A 9,990-nucleotide genomic window follows, 5' to 3' on the forward strand; every position below is an offset into this window, starting at 1 on the left:
GGCAGAGGAAGAACGCTGTGCCAATCAGCCCTCATCGAGGAAAGCGCTGCACCATCCGCCCTCCAACGGTAGAGTCGGACCTTCGACGGGCGAGAATCCCAGCAGCAGCAAGCCATCAACTAATGCAGCGGCGGGAGTAGCAAGCAGCTGGCTAGGATGCGCATCCAGCATGGCCTCACCGACACCCTGATACGTCTCCAACGTATCGATAATTTCTTATGTTCCATGCCACATTATTGATGTTATCTACATGTTTTATGCACACTTTATGTCATATTCGTGCATTTTCTGGAACTAACCTATTAACAAGATGCCGAAGTGCCGATTCTGTTTTCTGCTGTTTTTGGTTTCAGAAATCCTAGTAACGAAATATTCTCGGAATTGGACGAAATCAACGCCCAGGGTCCTATTTTGCCACGAAGCTTCCAGAAGACCGAAGAGTCAACGAAGTGGGGCCACGAGGCGCCCAGACTACAGGGCGGCGCGGCCTAGGTCTTGGCCGCGCGGCCCTGTCATCTAGGGCCCTCGTGTGGCCCCCTGACCTGCCCTTCCGCCTACAAATAGCCTCCGTTGCGAAAACCCCAGTACCGAGAGCCACGATACGGAAAACCTTCCAGAAACGCCGCCGCCGCCGATCCCATCTCGGGGGATCCAGGAGATCGCCTCCGGCACCCTGCCGGAGAGGGGAATCATCTCCCGGAGGACTCTACGCCGCCATGGTCGCCTCCGGTGTGATGAGTGAGTAGTCTACCCCTGGACTATGGGTCCATAGCAGTAGCTAGATGGTTGTCTTCTCCCCATTGTGCTATCATTGTCGGATCTTGTGAGCTGCCTAACATGATCAAGATCATCTATCTGTAATTCTATATGTTGCGTTTGTTGGGATCCGATGAATAGAGAATACTTGTTATGTTGATTATCAAAGTTATATCTATGTGTTGTTTATGATCTTCCATGCTCTCCGTTACTAGTAGATGCTCTGGCCAAGTAGATGCTTGTAACTCCAAGAGGGAGTATTTATGCTCGATAGTGGGTTCATGCCTGCATTGACACCTGGGACAGTGACAGAAAGTTCTAAGGTTGTGTTGTGCTGTTGCCACTAGGGATAAAACATTGATGCTATGTCCAAGGATGTAGTTGTTGATTACATTACGCACCATACTTAATGCAATTGTCTGTTGCTTTGCAACTTAATACTGGAGGGGGTTCGGATGATAACCTGAAGGTGGACTTTTTAGGCATAGATGCAGTTGGATGGCGGTCTATGTACTTTGTCGTAATGCCCAATTAAATCTCACTATACTCATCATGATATGTATGTGCATGGTCATGCCCTCTTTATTTGTCAATTGCCTAACTGTAATTTGTTCGCCCAACATGCTGTTTATCTTATGGGAGAGACACCTCTAGTGAACTGTGGACCCCGGTCCAATTCTCTTTACTGAAATACAATCTACTGCAATACTTGTTCTACTGTTTTCTGCAAACAATCATCTTCCACACAATACGGTTAATCCTTTGTTACAGCAAGCCGGTGAGATTGACAACCTCACTGTTTCATTGGGGCAAAGTACTTTGGTTGTGTTGTGCAGGTTCCACGTTGGCGCCGGAATCCCTGGTGTTGCGCCGCACTACATCCCGCCGCCATCAACCTTCAACGTGCTTCTTGGCTCCCTCTTGGTTCGATAACCTTGGTTTCATACTGAGGGAAACTTGCCGCTGTACGCATCACACCTTCCTCTTGGGGTTCCCAACGGACGCGTGTTGAACGCGTATCAAGCAGCTTTTTCTGGCGCCGTTGCCGGGGAACTGAAGAAAATCTACACCACAGAGAATTGCCTCCCACGGCAACAGCTCTTTTTCTGCCGCCGTTGCCGGGGAGATCAAGACACGCTGCAAGGGGAGTCTCCACTTCTCAATCTCTTTACTTTGTTTTTGTCTTGCTTAGTTTTATTTACTATTTTGTTTGCTGCACTAAATCAAAATACAAAAAAATTAGTTGCTAGTTTTACTTTATTTGCTATCTTGTTTGCTATATCAAAAACACAAAAAAATTAGTTACTTGCATTTACTTTATCTAGTTTGTTTTTTTACTGTCTTGCACTCTATATTAAAAATACAAAAAAAAAATTAGTTACTTTTGTTACCATGTCTAGCTCTGAACCTGTTATTTCTTCGCCTGAAGAATTAGTCTTCACTTTCAAACAAGGGGATGAGGAGAGTTTTAAGGATGCTTGGTCTAGAATTTTTACTTCTTATCGTAAAACTGAACCTCAAATGACTCTAAGTTTGCTCCTTAGTAATTTTTATTTTGGTCTTATGGTTCGCTATAGATATGCTTTGGATACTTTAGTGGGAGGATATTTCCTTCATTGCAATGGGGATCAAGCTTTTAATGCCATAAAGAAGTTGGTTGCATCACATGATTCAGCTAATAACTTTGATTCAGCCCTCACTAGCATATATAGTAGATTAAACAATCTCGAGATAAGTACATCTCGCTTGGATGATAACTATTGCCACGTTCGTAATCGTCTTGAACAAGTTTTAGTGAACTCTAAACTTTCATTGTGGGATCCTACCGTTAAAATTGTTATCGGTGATCGAACTCTCCATGCCCACTGTGATATTATGTATGAATTTTGCCTTATGCCTGAAAGCATTTATAAATCTTTGAAACTTTGGGGAGTCGATGAAGGAGGAGAAGAAATAACTCTCATTGATAACTCTATTATAATTCCTAAGGGAATAGCCGCAGGTGTGCATACAACCATTCTTGGAAGAACAATATCCATTGATTATCTTGTTGTTGAATGTGTAGGGACAGGAAAAATCACACTTGGAAGATCCCTGCTGAAATTATTGGGAGCAGTCATTGATGTGGGAGAAGGCACTCTGAAATTCACCTCTATACCGGGGGGAAATCATATATTTCCTAAACCAAAGGGAAAGAAAAACAATAAGAAAGGTAAGGGTAAAGCCCAAGGTAAGGTTGACACACCATCTCTTGATAATACTTGATACACACTTTCTGCGCCTAGCTGAAAGGCGTTAAAGAAAAGCGCTTATGGGAGACAACCCATGTTTTTACCTACAGTACTTTGTTTTTATTTTGTGTCTTGGAAGTTGTTTACTACTGTAGCAACCTCTCCTTATCTTAGTTTAGTGTTTTATTGTGCCAAGTTAAGCCGTTGATAGAAAAGTTCATACTAGATTTGGATTACTGCGCAGAAACAGATTTCTTTGCTGTCACGAATCTGGGCTGTTTTCCCCTGTAGGTAACTCAGAAAATTATGCCAATTTACGTGAGTGATCCTCAGATATGTACGCAACTTTCATTCAATTTGAGCATTTTCATTTGAGCAAGTCTGGTGCCATTTTAAAATTCGTCAATACGAACTGTTCTGTTTTGACTGATTCTGCCTTTTATTTCGCATTGCCTCTTTTGCTATGTTGGATGAATTTCTTTGATCCACTAATGTCCAGTAGCTTTATGCAATGTCCAGAAGTGTTAAGAATGATTGTGTCACCTCTGAATATGTTAATTTTTATTGTGCACTAACCCTCTAATGAGTTGTTTCGAGTTTGGTGTGGAGGAAGTTTTCAAGGATCAAGAGAGGAGTATGATGCAACATGATCAAGGAGAGTGAAAGCTCTAAGCTTGGGGATGCCCCAGTGGTTCACCCCTGCATATATCAAGAAGACTCAAGCGTCTAAGCTTGGGGATGCCCAAGGCATCCCCTTCTTCATCGACAACATTATCAGGTTCCTCCCCTGAAACTATATTTTTACTCCATCACATCTTATGTGCTTTTCTTGGAGCGTCGGTTTGTTTTTGTTTTTTGCTTTGTTTGAATAAAATGGATCCTAGCATTCACTTTATGGGAGAGATACACGCTCCGCTGTAGCATATGGACAAGTATGTCCTTAGTTTCTACTCATAGTATTCATGGCGAAGTTTCTTCTTCGTTAAATTGTTATATGGTTGGAATTGGAAAATGATACATGTAGTAATTGCTATTAATGTCTTGGGTAATGTGATACTTGGCAATTGTTGTGCTCATGCTTAAGCTCTTGCATCATATGCTTTGCACCCATTAATGAAGAAATACATAGAGCATGCTAAAATTTGGTTTGCATATTTGGTTTCTCTAAGGTCTAGATAATTTCTAGTATTGAGTTTGAACAACAAGGGAGGCGGTGTAGAGTCTTATAATGTTTACAATATGTCTTTTATGTGAGTTCTGCTGCACCGGTTCATCCTTGTGTTTGTTTTAAATAAGCCTTGCTAGCCTAAACCTTGTATCGAGAGGGAATACTTCTCATGCATCCAAAATACTTGAGCCAACCACTATGCCATTTGTGTCCACCATACCTACCTACTACATGGTATTTTCCGCCATTCCAAAGTAAATTGCTTGAGTGCTACCTTTAAAATTCCATCATTCACCTTTGCAATATATAGCTCATGGGACAAATAGCTTAAAAACTATTGTGGTATTGAATATGTAATTATGCACTTTATCTCTTATTAAGTTGCTTGTTGTGCGATAACCATGTTCACTGGGGACGCCATCAACTACTCTTTGTTGAATTTCATATGAGTTGCTATGCATGTCCGTCTTGTCTGAAGTAAGAGAGATCTACCACCTTATGGTTAAGCATGCATATTGTTAGAGAAGAACATTGGGCCGCTAACTAAAGCCATGATCCATGGTGGAAGTTTCAGTTTTGGACATATATCCTCAATCTCAAATGAGAAAATTATTAATTGTTGTTACATGCTTATGCATAAAAGAGGAGTCAATTATCTGTTGTCTATGTTGTCCCGGTATGGATGTCTAAGTTGAAGAATAATCAATAGCGAGAAATCCAATGCGAGCTTTCTCCTTAGACCTTTGTACAGGCGGCATAGAGGTACCCCTTTGTGACACTTGGTTAAAACATGTGCATTGTGATGATCCGGTAGTCCAAGCTAATTAGGACAAGGTGCGGGCACTATTAGTACACTATGCATGAGGCTTGCAACTTGTAAGATATAATTTACATGATACATATGCTTTATTACTACCGTTGACAAAATTGTTTCATGTTTTCAAAATCAAAGCTCTAGCACAAATATAGCAATCGATGCTTTTCCTCTATGGAGGACCATTCTTTTACTTTCAATGTTGAGTCAGTTCACCTATTTCTCTCCACCTCAAGAAGCAAACACTTGTGTGAACTGTGCATTGATTCCTACATATTTGCATATTGCATTTGTTATATTTCTCTATGTTGACAATATCCATGAGATATACATGTTACAAGTTGAAAGCAACCGCTGAAACTTAGTCTTCCTTTGTGTTGCTTCAATGCCTTTACTTTGAATTATTGCTTTATGAGTTAACTCTTATGCAAGACTTATTGATGCTTGTCTTGAAGTGCTATTCATGAAAAGTCTTTGCTATATGATTCACTTGTTTACTCATGTCATATACATTGTTTTGATCGCTGCATTCACTACATATGCTTTACAAATAGTATGATCAAGATTATGATGGCATGTCACTCCAGAAATTATCTGTGTTATCGTTTTACCTGCTCGGGACGAGCAGAACTAAGCTTGGGGATGCTGATACGTCTCCAACGTATCGATAATTTCTTATGTTCCATGCCACATTATTGATGTTATCTACATGTTTTATGCACACTTTATGTCATATTCGTGCATTTTCTGGAACTAACCTATTAACAAGATGCCGAAGTGCCGATTCTTTGTTTTCTGCTGTTTTTGGTTTCAGAAATCCTAGTAACGAAATATTCTCGGAATTGGACGAAATCAACGCCCAGGGTCCTATTTTGCCACGAAGGTTCCAGAAGACCGAAGAGTCAACGAAGTGGGGCCACGAGGCGCCCAGACTACAGGGCGGCGCGGCCTAGGTCTTGGCCGCGCGACCCTGTCATCTGGGGCCCTCGTGTGGCCCCCTGACCTGCCCTTCCGCCTACAAATAGCCTCCGTTGCGAAAACCCCAGTACCGAGAGCCACGATACGGAAAACCTTCCAGAGACGCCGCCGCCGCCGATCCCATCTCGGGGGATCCAGGAGATCGCCTCCGGCACCCTGACGGAGAGGGGAATCATCTCCCGGAGGACTCTACGCCGCCATGGTCGCCTCCGGTGTGATGAGTGAATAGTCTACCCCTGGACTATGGGTCCATAGCAGTAGCTAGATGGTTGTCTTCTCCCCATTGTGCTATCATTGTCGGATCTTGTGAGCTGCCTAACATGATCAAGATCATCTATCTGTAATTCTATATGTTGCGTTTGTTGGGATCTGATGAATAGAGAATACTTGTTATGTTGATTATCAAAGTTATATCTATGTGTTGTTTATGATCTTCCATGCTCTCCGTTACTAGTAGATGCTCTGGCCAAGTAGATGCTTGTAACTCCAAGAGGGAGTATTTATGCTCGATAGTGGGTTCATGCCTGCATTGACACCTGGGACAGTGACAGAAAGTTCTAAGGTTGTGTTGTGCTGTTGCCACTAGGGATAAAACATTGATGCTATGTCCAAGGATGTAGTTGTTGATTACATTACGCACCATACTTAATGCAATTGTCTATTGCTTTGCAACTTAATACTGGAGGGGGTTCGGATGATAACCTGAAGGTGGACTTTTTAGGCATAGATGCAGTTGGATGGCGGTCTATGTACTTTGTCGTAATGCCCAATTAAATCTCACTATACTCATCATGATATGTATGTGCATGGTCATGCCCTCTTTATTTGTCAATTGCCTAACTGTAATTTGTTCACCCAACATGCTGTTTATCTTATGGGAGAGACACCTCTAGTGAACTGTGGACCCCGGTCCAATTCTCTTTACTGAAATACAATCTACTGCAATACTTGTTCTACTGTTTTCTGCAAACAATCATCTTCCACACAATACGGTTAATCCTTTGTTACAGCAAGCCGGTGAGATTGACAACCTCACTGTTTCGTTGGGGCAAAGTACTTTGGTTGTGTTGTGCAGGTTCCACGTTGGCGCCGGAATCCCTGGTGTTGCGCCGCACTACATCCCACCGCCATCAACCTTCAACGTGCTTCTTGGCTCCTACTGGTTCGATAACCTTGGTTTCATACTGAGGGAAACTTGCCGCTGTACGCATCACACCTTCCTCTTGGGGTTCCCAACGGACGTGTGTTGAACGCGTATCACACCCCGAAGCCCGGGATCCTGGACGCAGCCGGCAGACACAGGAGGTGCTGAAAGAATGGGTGGAGCCGGGACTGAAGGCCGAGCGCCGGCGTTCTGGCAGCAGGCGTGGAGAGATGGTGCGACGGGGCGCCCGGATCCGGTCACGGCGACTGCAGAGAAGCTTGAATGGAGGATATCGTGGTGGCGGCGGCGGCGGTGCTGGACAGGGGCGGAGGTGCTGGCTGGGGGCCGGAGGTGCTGGACGGAGTCGGAGGTGCTGGCTGGGAGAGGACCGGCGGAGGTGCTGGACGAGGCCGGAGGTGCTGCATAGGGCGGTGCTGCTGCAGGGGCCGGAGGTGCCGGCTGGGGGCGGAGGAGTGGCTGGGAACCGAACGCCATCGAAGACGATGATGCGGGAAGACGATCGCGATCCAGATTGAGGAGGGTACAAACGTAAATTTGCACATTTTTCACCTGGTCGGAAAAAGTCCAAAACGTCTTACATTTTAGAACGGAGGGAGTACTTTTTACTATCAAGTAGTGTCATATCATGAGTAGGGAAGTTATCATATAAGATGGGCTGCAGTGTGGAAGTATCTCTCCCTTAGTTGGTTGTCTATGTATCCCTTGGTGTGAGTTATCGTTATGGAATATTAATGAGAAGTTTTATCATTTACATATTGCACATCTTATTTTAGTTTGCAATCTCTATTATATGATTGATCTTGTTATTAGTATTGGTATCACTTTGGGAGCATTGAATAAATCTATTTGGTTTTGGCAAACTTAGCATTGGTCAATAGCAACAACACTTTGAGGTTTAAGTAGAAAAGAGAAATACATGTAGATATGTTGTTTCATTGTCTTTCTTTCTTGTTAGCTCTTAGCTTATTATTCTGAAGTTAAAATTGTTTGTGCTTACATGGAAGATGCATGATTGTTTCTATCACATGTATACTTGTTTGTTTCCCTCAACTCTTATGCTTGCTAATCAACCTTGCTAGCCAAAAACCTGTACTGAGAGGAAATGCTTCTCGTGCATCCAAACCTTAACCCAAACCTATGCCATTTGTGTCCACTATAACTACCTACTACATGGTATTTCTTGCCATTCCAAGTAAATACTTCGTGTGCTACCTTTAAACAATTCAAAATTTATCATCTCTTATTTGTGTCAATGTTTTATAGCTCATGAGGAAGTATGTGGTGTTTTATCTTTCAATCTTGTTGGGCAACTTTCACCAATGGATTAGTGGCTTCATCCGCTTATCCAATAATTTTGCAAAAAGAGCTGGCAACGGGGTGCCCAGCCCCAATTAATTAACCTTCATAATTTTACAAATAGACACTCCTCCATGGTATGTGATTGTTGGACGGCACCCGAGGATTCGGTTAGCCATGGCTTGAGAAAGCAAAGGATGGGAGGAGTGTCATCTAAATAAAACTAAAATAAAAAGACACTCCTTCATGGTATGAGAATGATTGGAAGGCACCCGAGGATTCGGTTAGCCATGGTTTGTGAAAGCAAAGGTTGGAAGGAGTGTCAGCCAAAAATAAATTTCATGGGAGCCGCTCTTCGAGAGTTTGTCTGGCAAGGGGGTTAGAGTACCCACTACCATTCGTTGACAATAACAAACACCTCTCAAAATTTTACTTTTATGCTCTCTATATGATTTCAAAACTGAAAAAGCTCTAGCACATGATTTAATCCCTGCTTCCCTCTTCGAAGGGCTTGTCTTTTACTTTATGTTGAGTCAGTAAACCTATTTCCCTCCATCTTAAGCAAGCATTTGAGTTGTTGTGATCAAATCATTTATATAGTGATCTGCTTAATCATGCCGTTTTACTCTTCCTTGTTTAGTACAAGTTTTATCTGAATGAATATAGCTTTGAAAGTTATCAATGATTATGAGGAGATTATTATGATTGAGTATGCAAGTTGTGCCATATAAGCTTTAACTTAAGAGCGCTGCTCGATAGATAAGTACAATCTGTTAATTGTTCTCTGACCAAGAACGAAGTTTGCCATCACCAACTATGATTTCTTATGCACCTTTATTTGTGATTACCTTCTACTTGTTTCAAGTTGAATTATATGAGGAAGTTGTTCACTAGAATGTCTTGTGTGAATTAATATGATGCTTCTTGTCCATATTTTGTTTATCGACTCTTCACTCCATAAACATGTGGTCCTGTTTACCGAGTTCAGTTTCGCTTGGGGACAAGCGAAGTCTAAGCTTGGGGGGAGTTGATACGTCCATTTTGCATCACTATTTTATATCATAATTTACTGTTATTCATCGATATATTTCGTATTTAGAGGTGATACTTATGTTATTTCATCTATTTTGCATGTTTCATGATTATTGGAGAATCGCGCACCAGAGTTAGGATTCTGCTGGAAAAAGCGCCGTCAGAATGCAATATTTCGGAAGATCAACAATTGACAGAAATTATATGAAAAATCCTATTTTTCCAGAAGAAGAATGACACGCGTACAGCACGCGACCGTTGGGAACCCCAAGTGGAAGGTGTGATGCGTACAGCAGTAAGTTTCCCTCAGTTAGAAACCAAGGTTTATCGAACCAGTAGGAGTCAAGAAGCACGTTGAAGGTTGATGGCGGCGAGATGTAGTGCGGCGCAACACCAGGGATTCCGGCGCCAACGTGGAACCTGCACAACACAAACCAAGTACTTTGCCCCAACGAAACAGCGAGGTTGTCAATCTCACCGGCTTGCTGTAACAAAGGATTAGATGTATAGTGTGGATGATGATTGTTTGCAGAAAACAGTAGAACAGTAT

Source organism: Lolium perenne, chromosome 3, assembly GCF_019359855.2.
Source record: "Lolium perenne isolate Kyuss_39 chromosome 3, Kyuss_2.0, whole genome shotgun sequence".
Taxonomy (NCBI): Eukaryota; Viridiplantae; Streptophyta; class Magnoliopsida; order Poales; family Poaceae; genus Lolium; species Lolium perenne.